The 12,637-nt window shown below is 45.2% G+C and overlaps 2 protein-coding genes across 2 annotated transcripts in view; both read right to left on the bottom strand.

Moving 5' to 3' along the window:
• The window catches only part of LOC117366691 (scavenger receptor cysteine-rich type 1 protein M130-like), a 36,470-nt gene extending 31,545 nt beyond the window's left edge, over positions 1-4,925 (bottom strand). The window contains exon 1 of the mRNA XM_033958406.1: positions 4,898-4,925. The gene's annotated coding sequence lies outside the window, so the exon portion shown is untranslated. The remainder of the gene's footprint in view (positions 1-4,897) is intronic.
• A 7-nt stretch (positions 4,926-4,932) lies between these two features.
• LOC117356858 (killer cell lectin-like receptor subfamily B member 1) overlaps positions 4,933-12,637 on the bottom strand; it is a 128,933-nt gene continuing 121,228 nt past the window's right edge. The window contains exon 7 of the transcript XR_004538724.1: positions 4,933-5,199. The gene's annotated coding sequence lies outside the window, so the exon portion shown is untranslated. The remainder of the gene's footprint in view (positions 5,200-12,637) is intronic.

The following is a 12,637-nucleotide window of genomic DNA, read 5'->3' on the forward strand; positions in this document are numbered from 1 at the left end:
TTCAGGCTTTCGGCTGACGAAACTTCTATTGATACAACCCAATATCTGCCTTGCCTTAGATGAAGCCTTCTCCACTTGATTGGCAGTTTTCATGTCTGCACTGATGATTACTCCTAAATCTCGTTCTGCTGAAGTCCTAGTTAAAGTTTCTCCGTTCAAGAAGTACGTCCTGCATGGATTTCCGCTTCCGAGGTGCATGACCTTACATTTCTTAGCATTGAAGCCTAGCTGCCAGGTTGAGGACCAACTTTCCAATGTAAGCAGGTCCTGCGCCATATAATTCTGTAAACTGCATTCACTTACTATATTACATAGTTTGGCGTCATCGGCGAATAGTGTTATTTTACCTTGAAGCCCTTGAGTCAGATCCCCTATGAATATGTTGAAAAGGAGTGGACCCAGGACCGAGCCCTGCGGCACTCCACTGGTTACCTCCGATGTTTTAGAGAGGGTACCATTAACCACCACCCTCTGAAGTCTGCCACTCAGCCAATCATTGACCCATGCAGTTAGTGTCTCTCCTAACCCCATCGATTCCATCTTGCTTAGCAGCCTGCGGTGTGGGACACTGTCAAAAGCTTTACTGAAGTCCAGGTACACGACGTCCAAAGACTCTCCCAAGTCCAACTTTCTTGTTACCCAGTCAAAGAAGCTGATGAGATTGGATTGGCAGGACCTACCCTTGGTGAATCCATGCTGACTGGGATCCCGAAGATTCCCTTCATTCAAGATCGTGTCCAATTTGCTTTTAATTAGTGTTTCCTTGAGTTTGCACACTATTGATGTGAGATTCACCGGTCTATAATTCGCAGCCTCTGCCCTGCAACCCTTTTTATGCAGAGGAACGACATTAGCTAATTTCCAGTCCAGGGAGAGATTGAATAGCTCAGCCAACGGTTTCGCCAGGACATCGCTCAATTCTCTGAGCACTCTTGGGTGCAAATTGTCTGGTCCCATGGCTTTGTTCACCTTGAGTCTTGCCAGTTCACTGTAAACTTCACCTGGTGTGAACTCAAAATTCTGAAACGGGTCTTCTGTGCTTTGTGTTGCCTTCAACTGCGGACCGTGTCCCGGTGCCTCACAGGTGAAGACTGAGCAGAAGTATTCATTCAGTAGTTCGGCTTTATCGGAATCTGCTTCCACGTAACTTCCGTCCGGTCTTCTAAGGCGTACTATCCCACCTGTGTTCCTTTTTCTGTCACTAATATACCTGAAGAAGGATTTGTCCCCCTTTTTAATGTTTTTTGCCAGAATTTCTTCCACTCGAAGTTTTGCCTCCCTAACTGCCATTTTGACCGCTGTAGACCTGGTCCTATATTCTACTTTTGCCTCTCTTTTCTCCGTGCGCTTGTAGGAGAAAAACGCTTTTTTCTTCTCCTTTATTTTTTTTTTTATACTTTATTCATTTTCAAGATTACATTAAGTGTTAAAATATATTCAATCACATAAACAATAAATACATCACTTAGAAATAATCATTAACACATCTCACAAATTCTTATCCCCATCCCTATCCCAACCCACCCTCCCATATATTCCATTATCATATAAAACATGTAATAATAAAATCCCCCCCCTCCCTGCACCTTAAATTAACAAATAAATATAAGGGAACCAATTTTGAATTAATCTTTACAATACTTCGTTAATGGTTTCCACACATCCTGAAACTTTTTAAAATAACCCCGCTGTACTGCAATAAACTTTCCATTTTATATATATGGCATAGAGAGTTCCACCAGAAGCTATAATTTAATCTCCTCCAATCCTTCCAATTAAATGTGATCTGCTGAATGGCAACTCCAGTCATTATAAGTAATAATTTATTGTTATTTGCAGAAATCTGACTTTTTGCTCTCATTTCCATACCAAATATCACAGTATCATAGGATAATGCCACCGGGTTATCTAATAAATTATTAATTTGGTCCCAAATTGATTTCCAAAAATTCATAATAAATGGGCAATGAAACAATAAATGATCTAAAGTTCCTGCTTCTAAATGACAATGCCAACATCTATTAGACAAAGAACTATCTATTTTTTGTAATCTTCTCCTTAATGAGGTGCGAGATCTCCGCAGTGAACCATTGGGGTTTATTGTTTCTTTGTCGTTTATTTACTGATTTTATGAAGCGGCTAGTTGCTTCATGTATGGTTGATTTCAGTGTTAACCACTTAGCTTCTACATCATCGGTCTCCGCTTGGTCCTGCAGCGTCTGATGGACGAAATCTCCCATGCGTGCGAAGTCTGTGCCCCGGAAATTGAGTACCTTTGTTTTCGTGTTTGATCTAGGGAAGCCTTTCCTAAGGTTGAACCATACTATGTTGTGGTCGCTGGAGGCTAGCGGATCTCCTACTGAGACCTCTGAGACGCTTTCCCCGTTGGTGAGTACCAGGTCGAGGATCGCCTGGGTCCTAGTGGGCTCCGTTACCATTTGTTTGAGACGTGCTCCCTTTATGGAAGTTAAGAGCCTCCTGCTACCGCTGGTTGTCGCTGAAAATGAGTTCCAGTCTGCATCAGGCATATTGAAGTCCCCTAGCAGTACAGCTTCTCCTCGTAGAGTGATATTCTCTATGTCTTCAATTAATTCTGCGTCCATGTCTTCCAGTTGTCTTGGGGGTCTGTATACCACACCTAGATACAGGCATTTTTCTCTGCCTCTTGCCAGGTTTACCCAGAGGGACTCCCCGGTGTACTTGACATCTGTGATCCTGGTGGTTTTGATGTCCTCTTTAATGTATAGAGCTACCCCCCCTCCTAACCTGCCCTCTCTGTCCTGACGAAGTAGATTGTAGCCCAGTATAGCCATATCCCACCCATGTGAGTCCGTGAACCAAGTTTCAGATATTGCCACCACATTTAGGTTGGCATTCCTTATTTCAGCCTCCAATTCTAGAATTTTGTTACCTAAACTGTGGTACATTGACATACATGGCCCTCCATATCTTGTGTTTGCTAAGTCCCTGTGAGGCGTATCCTACCCGAGTCGGTGTGACTCCCAAAGAACTGTTTGCAATGTGGGTACTTACCTTGGACATGGAAGCGGAGTTTCGACTCACCTCATCAGGATAATTCCTTTCTGCACTAATCTGATTGACTTCTTTGACTGGGTGACCAGTCATCTGGATGCCGGGGAGTACCTGGACGTGATATATTTGGACTTCAGCAAAGCTTTTGATAGCGTCCCACACTGCAGGCTGTTGAACACACTAAAATCGATGGGATTAGGGGATACATTCACTAAATGGGTAAGGGATTGGCTAGATGGTAGGCTTCAAAGGGTGATGGTAAAAGGTACCCCCTCCAAAACGTCAGCAGTGACGAGTGGAGTACCTCAGGGCTCCGTCTTAGGGCCGATTCTATTCAATTTATTCATAGGAGATTTGACCCAAGGACTTAGAGGAAAAGTATCACTGTTTGCCGACGACGCCAAACTATGCAACATAGTAGACAAAAACAGTGTGCCTGACTTTATGACGCAGGACCTACGGCAGCTGGAACAGTGGTCATCAACTTGGCAGTTAGGCTTCAATGCTAAAAAATGTAAAGTAATGCACCTAGGCAAAATAAATCCACACAGAACTTACACACTAAATGGTGAAACCTTGTCCAGGACCACGGTGGAACGTGATTTAGGAGTGATCATTAGCAATGATATGAAGGCTGCCAATCATGTGGAAAAGGCTTCGTCCAAAGCAAGACAAATGATGGGCTGCATCCGTAGGGGTTTTGTCAGCAGAAAACCTGAAGTCATAATGCCACTGTACAGATCCATGGTGAGACCTCATCTCGAGTATTGTGTTCAATTCTGGAGACCACACTACAGGAAAGATGTGTTGAGAATTGAGTCGGTTCAGCGAATGGCTACCAGGATGGTCTTGGGGCTCAGGGATCTCACGTATGAAGAAAGGTTAAAAAAAACTGCGGATGTACTCACTGGAGGAGCGAAGAGAGAGGGGGGACATGATTGAGACCTTTAAATATATCACGGGGCGTATAGAGGTGAAAGATGATATCTTCAGTCTTACAGGGCCCACGGTAACCAGAGGACACTCGCTGAAAATCAGGGGAGGGAAATTTCAAGGTGATGCTAGGAAGTACTTCTTCACCGAAAGGGTGGTCGATCATTGGAACGAGCTGCCTCAGCAGGTGATTGAGGCCAACAGCGTGCCAGATTTTAAGAGAAAATGGGATATTCATGTGGGATCTATAGGGGAGTAAGAATCAGGGAGTTGGTATGGGCAGACTCGATGGGCTATGGCCTTTTTCTGCCATCAATTTCTATGTTTCTAAGCAACAAGCAAAAAAAAAAAAAGCAAAGAAATACTGAAATACTTTAAATAAAAATGAAAATAAAATAATTTTCTGGCAGAAATTTAGGTGTAAACTTGGCATGCCACACCTGAGTTCGCTTATGCTTTGCCTATCACGTGCCTATCAACTGTCTGGAACAGTTTATGGTATGGCATAGTATAAGGTATAGTATTAGTTAGGCCTACATTTAATAGTAACTCTCAAGCAACCAGAAAGTACATTTAATAGTAACTCTCAAGCAACCAGAAAGTACATTTATCCGGCATCTACCAATCCCCATGGGTGCCGCTTAACTGAGAGTGTACTGTAGTACATTTCCCTCCAGACATTCATGGTTCAGGGCAGGTCACTATACAGGGGCATTTCTACTTCCTGTTACAAGAGGCCTATCTGTCTTCCTATGTATCCCGACCATTTCCATATCTTAGTTCTTCACCTATCGTTTTGCATTTTCAGAATTCTGCACCCCAGTTGCACATCTCCTGGGTTGGGATTTTTTTAAAGCATAATCCAGCAGTGTGCATAAATTCTGCTCATTCTGGACTACAAATGATTTTGTACAAGGGATTAAGAATTCACCTGAACATGTGACTTTAAATGTGTCCTGTAAATTCTGTCATGCTGTGGACACTGGGATAGCTGGGACTCGTGACCTTGGCAGTCTATAGGATACCTCCAAGCTGGTCCTGAAACAAACCCGAGACCAGATCCTTTCACTGTGTTAATGACAGATCCACATCTCAGCTCCTTACACACCACAATGGCATGCTGGATGCCCAAGTTTTCATCACAGATCTTCCACCACGCATTTTGTACAGAAACTTCCACCTGTCCTGCGCAGGGATTCTTTCCACCCACGAGCCTGGTGGAATAAATGAGACCTACAAGATACCAAAACAGCAGTCCAAAGTTAGATGACCTTCATTACCTGTCTGTCTTCTAATACCTGTTCAGTCCCCAGGAAACGCTTATGCTCAATAATTCTTGTGTAGGAGCCAGTACCTTTGACTGGATGGCATGAATGAGGATGCACCTGAAAAGCAAAAGTACTGACAGAGGGGAATTGTACAAAGCATACAGCACTAACATAGTAGATGACAGCAAATAAAGACCCGAATGGTCCATCCAGTCTGCCCAACCTGATTCAATCTAAAAATTTGTTGTTTTTTCTTCTTCTTATCTATTTCTGAGCAAGAATCCAGAGCTCTGCCCAGTACTGTGCTTAGGTTCCAACTACTGAAGTCTCCATCAAGGCTCACTCCAGCCCATCTAAACCCTCCCAGCCATTGAAGCCCTCCCCAGCCCCTCCTTAACTAAACAGCCATATACAGACACAGACCGTGCAAGTCTGCCCAGTACTGGCCTTAGTTCGTCAATATTTACTATTCTTTTCTGATTCTAGATCCTCTGTGTTCATCCCACGCTTTTTTGAACTCTGTTACCATTTTTATCTCCACCACCTCTCTCTTTTTCATTTGATTTGTTAGTCACAAGTAAAGATTAGTGTTTAATATTTTTTGCTATTTTTTAAATTTAGCCACTTGGAATCGGGGGTGGCCCTATAATGGGGCCAACTTAGGCGGTGGCCTCAGGTGGCACTGTTGAGGGAGCGGCATCTTGCTGCTGGCCAGCCTACCTTGCTGGTTGGCTCTCTCTGCTGCTCCCCTTAAGAACATAAGAATAGCCTTACTGCGTTAGACCAACGGTCCATCAAGCCAAGTAGCCCGTTCTCATGATGGACAATCCAGGTCACTAGTACCTGGCCAAAACCCAAGGAGTATGAACATTCCATACAGAATCCCAAAGAAATAGCAAAATTCCAGAATCCCCAGAGTAGCAATATTCCATGCTACAGATCCAGGGCAAGCAGTGGCTTCCTCCATGTCTTTCTCAATAACAGACTATGGACTTTTCCTCCAGGAACTTTGTCCAAATCTTTCTTAAAACCAGCTACGCTATCCGCTCTTACCACAACTTCTGGCAATGCATTCCAGAGCTTAACTATTCTCCGAGTGAAAAAAAATTTCCTCCTATTGGTTTTAAAAGTATTTCCCTGTAACTTCATTGAGTGTCCCCTAGTCTTTGTAATTTTTGATGGAGTGAAAAATCGATCCCCATGTACCCGTTCTACTCCACTCAGGATTTTGTAGACTTCAGGTCTATCTCCCCTCAGCCATCTCTTCTCCAAGCTAAAGAACCCTAACCTTTTAAGTCTTACCTCTTCTTTGAACCTTTTCTAGCGCCACTATATCTTTCTTTAGATAAGGAGACCAGAATTGAACTCTTTCACCGTTCTCCCCACAATCGACATTTTCCCCATCCTCCCCCACCACCATCGCGCATCTTGCCTTTAATTTGTCCTAAATGTTGTTGCCAGCTGACGGTAGCGAGTCACATAGCTTCCCTGTGCCGGTCCCAGTGTCTTCTCTCCACTGTGGCCTGCCCTCTCTGACAACTTCTTGTTTATGCTGGGGCGGGCCACAGTGGAGAGAAGACACCGGGACCGGCACAGGGAAGCTATGTGACTCGCTACTGTCAGCTGGCAACAACATTTAGGACAAATTGAAAGTAGATGCATGGGAGTGGGGGGGAGGAGGATGGGAAAAATCCTATTGGGAGGAGAACGGTGAAAGGATTAGATGAAGGGGAGCGGCAGCCCTTGTCCCACCCCTATTTTGGATGCTTGGGGGGGCACCAGCTCATCCCTCACCTCAGGTGGTAGGTTGCCTTGAGCCGCTTCTGCTCAAAATTACAAATAACATAACATTTATTACTACTGTACTATCTCTATAGTGCTACCAGATGTACACAGCACTGTATAGAGTCATAAAGAAGACAGTCCCTGCTGCAAAGAGCTTACAATCTAAACAGCCAAGTCAGACAAACAGGATGTCATGGATACAGTTAAGGGGAACAGTTAATCAGCTGGCTGGGTTGGAGGGCAGTGGGGAGTAGGGTTATGGATCGAAGGCTACCCCCCTTTTACTAAGTCATGGTAGAGGTTTCTACCACACCTGGTTTGCTAAATGCTCCAATGCTGCTCTGATGCTCATAGAATTGCTAACGTGGCTTCCTAAAAGAGGAGGTTAATGTGGTAGATGTCAGCTAAAGACCATTTGGCTCATTCATTGTGTCTGATTGCACCTGTCTTATAACACCCACTTGGCTTCAGTGCTGCTTTGATTCGGTGCAACAAACAAAATGGCTATTAGTCACAGTGGATGGAGGTAAGCTTGTTCACCCCCCCAAAAAAAATCAAGGCACACTTCTACCTAAAACATTTCAGTCATTACAAAATAACAGCATATGTGGTATCTATTGAAAATGCTTGGCAGAAACAGACCTCAAACTCCCTGCAAATGAATACAAAGTTTTATTGCACAGTTAAATGTTTAAAAACGTAACTAATTAGCTCAATAAACACTACAGATAATTTAAAACCCTCAAGTAATGTGGTTTTTTTTTTACTTTTCTTAATATTCACAGTTGAGCAATTTTTCCAGGGTGGTACTTGGAGATACCTCCCAGGAAAGGGATTTGGGAGTTCTTATCGACAAGTCAATGAAGCTGTCCACACAGTGTGCGGCGGCGGCGGCGGCAAAAAGGCCAAACAGAATGCTAGGAATGATAAAGAAGGGGATCACGAACATCGGAGAAGGTTATCATGCCACTGTACCGGGCCATGGTGCGCCCTCACCTGGAGTACTGCGTACAGCACTGGTCGCTGTACATGAAGAAGGACACGGTATTACTCAAAAGGGTCCAGAAAAGAGCAACTAAGATGGTTAAAGGGTTGGAGGAGCTGCCGTACAGTGAAAGATTAGAGAAACTTGGCCTCTTCTCCCTCGAACAGAGGAGATTGAGAGGGACGTGATCGAAACATTCAAGGTACTGAAGGTAATAGACTTAGTAGATAAGGACAGGTTGTTCACCCTCTCCAAGGTAGGGAGAACGAGAGGACACTCTCTAAAATTGAAAGGGGATAGATTCCGTACAAACATAAGGAAGTTCTTCTTCACTCAGAGAGAGGTGGAAAACTGGAACGCTCTCCTGGAGGCTGTCATAGGGGAAAACATCCTCCAGGGATTCAAAACAAAGTTAGACAATTCCTGCTGAACAAGGATGTACGCTGGTAGAGCTAGTCTCAGGAAAAAGCAGAGGAAAGAGAGAGAATTTAGAAGGACAAAAACAGAAGGAAGGGAGGCAAACCGAAGCTGAGAAGGGGAGAGAAGAGGCAGGAGACTAAGGGGATCAGCGAGAGTTAGCTCCGCCCGCCCCTGACGTCAGCCACCGAAGCTCCCTCTTAAAAGGGGAGGGGCCAACCTCCAGAGCACATTGCAAGACAAGCAGGCAAGCATGAGAAAGCAGAGGAGAGAGAGAGAGGATTTAGAAGGATAAAAACAGAAGGAAGGGAGGCAAACCGAAGCTGAGAAGGGGAGAGAAGAGGCAGGAGACTAAGGAGATCGGCGAGAGATAGCTCCGCCCACCCCTGACGTTAGTCTCCGAAGCTCCCCCTTAAAAGGGGAGGGGCCAACGGCGTGCAGCCGTTCGGCGCGCGGCAAAGGCGCTCGCCTTAGCAAAGGGCCTCAAGAAGGGCAGAGTTAGTACATCAAGGAAGGGCGACAAGGTAAGAAAACCAATAACTAACACAGCAGAAAATCTTAAACTGTTATCTTTAAGCAGGAACGATGATGGAAGCAGAGGGAAACCAGAAGATGAGCTTTCCAGTGTTCTGCACAGACTGTCATATGTATGACTTCCTCCCCTGGGGAGACAGACATATGTATGTAGTTGGTGTCAGGAGCTGAAAAGCTTGAAGAAGGAAGTCAAGCGACTTGAGGACAAGATACAGGAGCTAGAAGGACTTTACACCACGGAGGACCCTATCAGGACATTTGAAGACTTCATGAGTGAGAGATACATCGAGAAGGAAGTCAGGGATCTCGAGGAATTCATTGAGGAAGCATACAGGAGGAGGGTGGAAGAGAAGGATCTCCAGATGAAAGATGAAGTTACACCAACACTAACATGGAAGGGTGAGCAAGAAACAGATGACCTCAAAGAAGACACCCACAGAGGAATACCGCACGAGGGGGAGGAATTGGCTAGTCGATGCCCATAAGAAGAGAGAGCAAAGCACACCGAGGACATCGACCTGAGACCGAAGCAAAATTTGAAGAAGGGAAAGTCAGCGATCCTAGTGGGAGACTCGATCCTGAGGCATGTGGATAGCCACATAGCAGGAGGAAGAGAGGATCGGCTGGTGACCTGCCTCCCAGGAGCAAGAACCAAGGATATCGTGGACAAAATTGGGAAGATCCTGGAAGGAGCGGAGACGGAAGAGACCGCAGTAATGATCCACATCGGGACGAATGATGTCAGCAGGAGAGACTACAGAAGAAGCACACTGATAGAACAGTTCAGGATTCTGGGAAGGAAGCTGAAGATGAGGACCCAGAAGATAGCGTTCTCAGAGATCCTACCAGAACCGAGGGCAGATGTGAAAAGGCAGGAGGAACTACAATCAATAAATGCGTGGATAAGGAGATGGTGTGAGGAAGAAGGGTTCCACTTTGTGAGGAACTGGACAACGTTTTGGAGCAAGAGCAAGCTCTACAGGAGATGGACTGCACCTGAGCGCGGCGGGAACAAGACTTCTAGCAAACAACATCAAGAGAGGAATAGAACAGGCTTTAAACTAAGAGGAAGGGGAAAGCCCACAGTCGACCTAGTGTCGACGATTCGGAAGAAGGTATCCCGTGAAGATACTAAGGGGAAAAAAGGCTGGGAAGAAACAAGGGATGAATTACAGGACTCAACTAACCCAGAAGAGGAGGTTAGAAAGATTGTAGCAAAAGAGAAGACACTAAAGACCGAAGCACAGGGAAAGGAAATGAAGACAACAAAATGCCAGGATCTAAATTGCATATATACTAATGCAAGGAGCCTAAGAAACAAAATGGGGGAACTAGAAGCCGTGGCTAATGCAGAGGACATAGACATCGTTGGCATTTCTGAAACATGGTGGAATGAGGAAAGCAAATGGGATACAGCGCTACCGGGGTACAAGCTCTATCTCCAGGACAGGTCAGGACAGAAAGGAGGTGGCAAATAAAGCATACAATAAGCATAAAATAAAGCATACAATCGACAAGAATAGACACAGTGGAGACGACCAACAAGCTGGAATTGCTATGGGTTAAAATACTGGGTAGGAAAGGACATGAAATAAAGATGGGCCTATACTATCGTCCACCCAGGCAAACCGGAGATATCGATAAAGAAATGGAAGCTGAGATGAAGCGAGAATACAAAAGCGGTTACAGTTATTATGGGAGACTTCAACTACCCCGGGATAAACTGGAGTCTTGGAAGCTCAAGATGTGTTAGGGAGACAGAATTCCTGGAGGCTACACAAGATTGCTTCTTGGAACAGCTTGTTAGAGAACCGACAAGAGGAAATGCCACTCTGGATCTAATCCTAAATGGGTTAATGGGACCTGCAAAGGAAGTGGAAGTAGTGGGACCATTGGGAAACAGCGATCATAATACGATCAAGTTCAAGGTTGAAGTAGGAATACCGAAAGGAAAGAGAACCATAACTTTCAACTTCAGGAAAGGAAACTACGAAGCAATGAGGGAAATGGTAAGGAAGAAACTTAGGAACACTTCCAAGAAATGCCAAATGGTAGAACATGCCTGGTCTTTTTTCAAGGCGCAAAATCTGTACATCCCAGATTCAGAAAGGGGTGCAAAAAGAGTCGAACAAAAGATCTGGTATGGATCACTAAAATAGTGAAGGAAGCGATAGGACAAAACTGAGGAGAACTGGAAAGAGCACAGGAAGTATCAAAAAGAATGTTACCATGTGGTTCGAAAAGCCAAAAGAGAGTATGAAGAGAGGCTAGCCAGGGAGGCACAAAATTTCAAACCATTCTTCAGATATGTTAAAAGGAAACAGCCGGCTAGGGAGGAGGTGGGACCGCTGGACGACGGAGACAGGAAGGGAGTAGTGAAGGAGGAGAAAGAAGTTGTGGAAAGACTTAACATGTTCTTTTCATCTGTATTTACGAACGAAGACACAACCAATATACCGGAACCTGAGCAATTCTTCAATGGAAATCAAGCAGAAAAATTAACATCCATGGAAGTGAGCCTTGAAGATGTGCGTAGACAGATAGAAAAATTAAAAACTGACAAATCCCCAAGTCTGGAAGTTCTTCTTTACACAGCATGTGGTGGACACCTGGAATGCGCTTCCAGAGGATGTAATAGGGCAGAGTACGGTATTGGGGTTTAAGAAAGGATTGGACAATTTCCTGCTGGAAAGGGGGATAGAAGGGTATAAATAGAGGATCACTAAACAGGTCCTGGACCTGTTGGGCCGCCGCGTGAGCGGGCTGCTGGGCACGATGGACCTCAGGTCTGACCCAGCAGAGGCATTGCTTATGTTCTTATGTTCTTATGATGGACCACTGGTCTGACCCAGCAGCGGCAATTCTTATTTTATGTTCTAAAATGCCTGCTTTTGATGGAAATGTGTGAAGTGCAAACACTCCAATTCTGTTTACAAGTTCAAGCCTCTATGTATCAACTACATGCTAAATCTTCTTCAAGTAACACATCAGAGAAGTGCCAAATGTTGTCGGTTTTTGCACTTTTACATAATGGAACCCCTAAAGAAACCTTAATATGGTGAAACGGAGAGTTGGACCTTTAGAAAGATAAAGTTCATATTTATCTAATATAATAAAACCCTTACCCACGCAAGCATAGTTGAAATGGCGTGATCCCTGCCGCCGTGATTTCCGCTTTCGTGGGCTGTGTTCTATGTGTGGCGCGTGCATGGCGGTGGAGTCTGTGGCGGTTTGATTTGCAGCACGTAAGAGGAGCCTGCAGCGCTGATTTTACCTATTGCTGACGTCGCTTCCTGCCAGCGGCTGTGTGAGATCCGGGAGGAGAGGGGAAGGGGTATGAGAAATGCAACTGATGGCTGGCCTACTACAGGACAGGGGGAGCAGGGTAGGGGTGCTGCTAGAAGTGGGGAGGTGAAAGGAAGGGAGAAGGGCTACTGCAGGACAGGGAGAACAGAATGGGTGTTGCTGGACAGGGGGAAGGTAAAAGGAAGGGAGAAGGGCTACTGCAGGACAGGGGGAGCAGGCAAGGGGGGTGCACAGGGAAGGGGGGAATGCTGCTGCTGCTGCACAGGGAAGTCGGGGGATGCTGCTGCTGCACAGGGAAATTAACATCCATGGAAGTGAGCCTTGAAGATGTGCGTAGACAGATAGAAAAATTAAAAACTGACAAATCCCCAGGTCT

Source organism: Geotrypetes seraphini, chromosome 1, assembly GCF_902459505.1.
Source record: "Geotrypetes seraphini chromosome 1, aGeoSer1.1, whole genome shotgun sequence".
Lineage (NCBI taxonomy): Eukaryota > Metazoa > Chordata > Amphibia > Gymnophiona > Dermophiidae > Geotrypetes > Geotrypetes seraphini.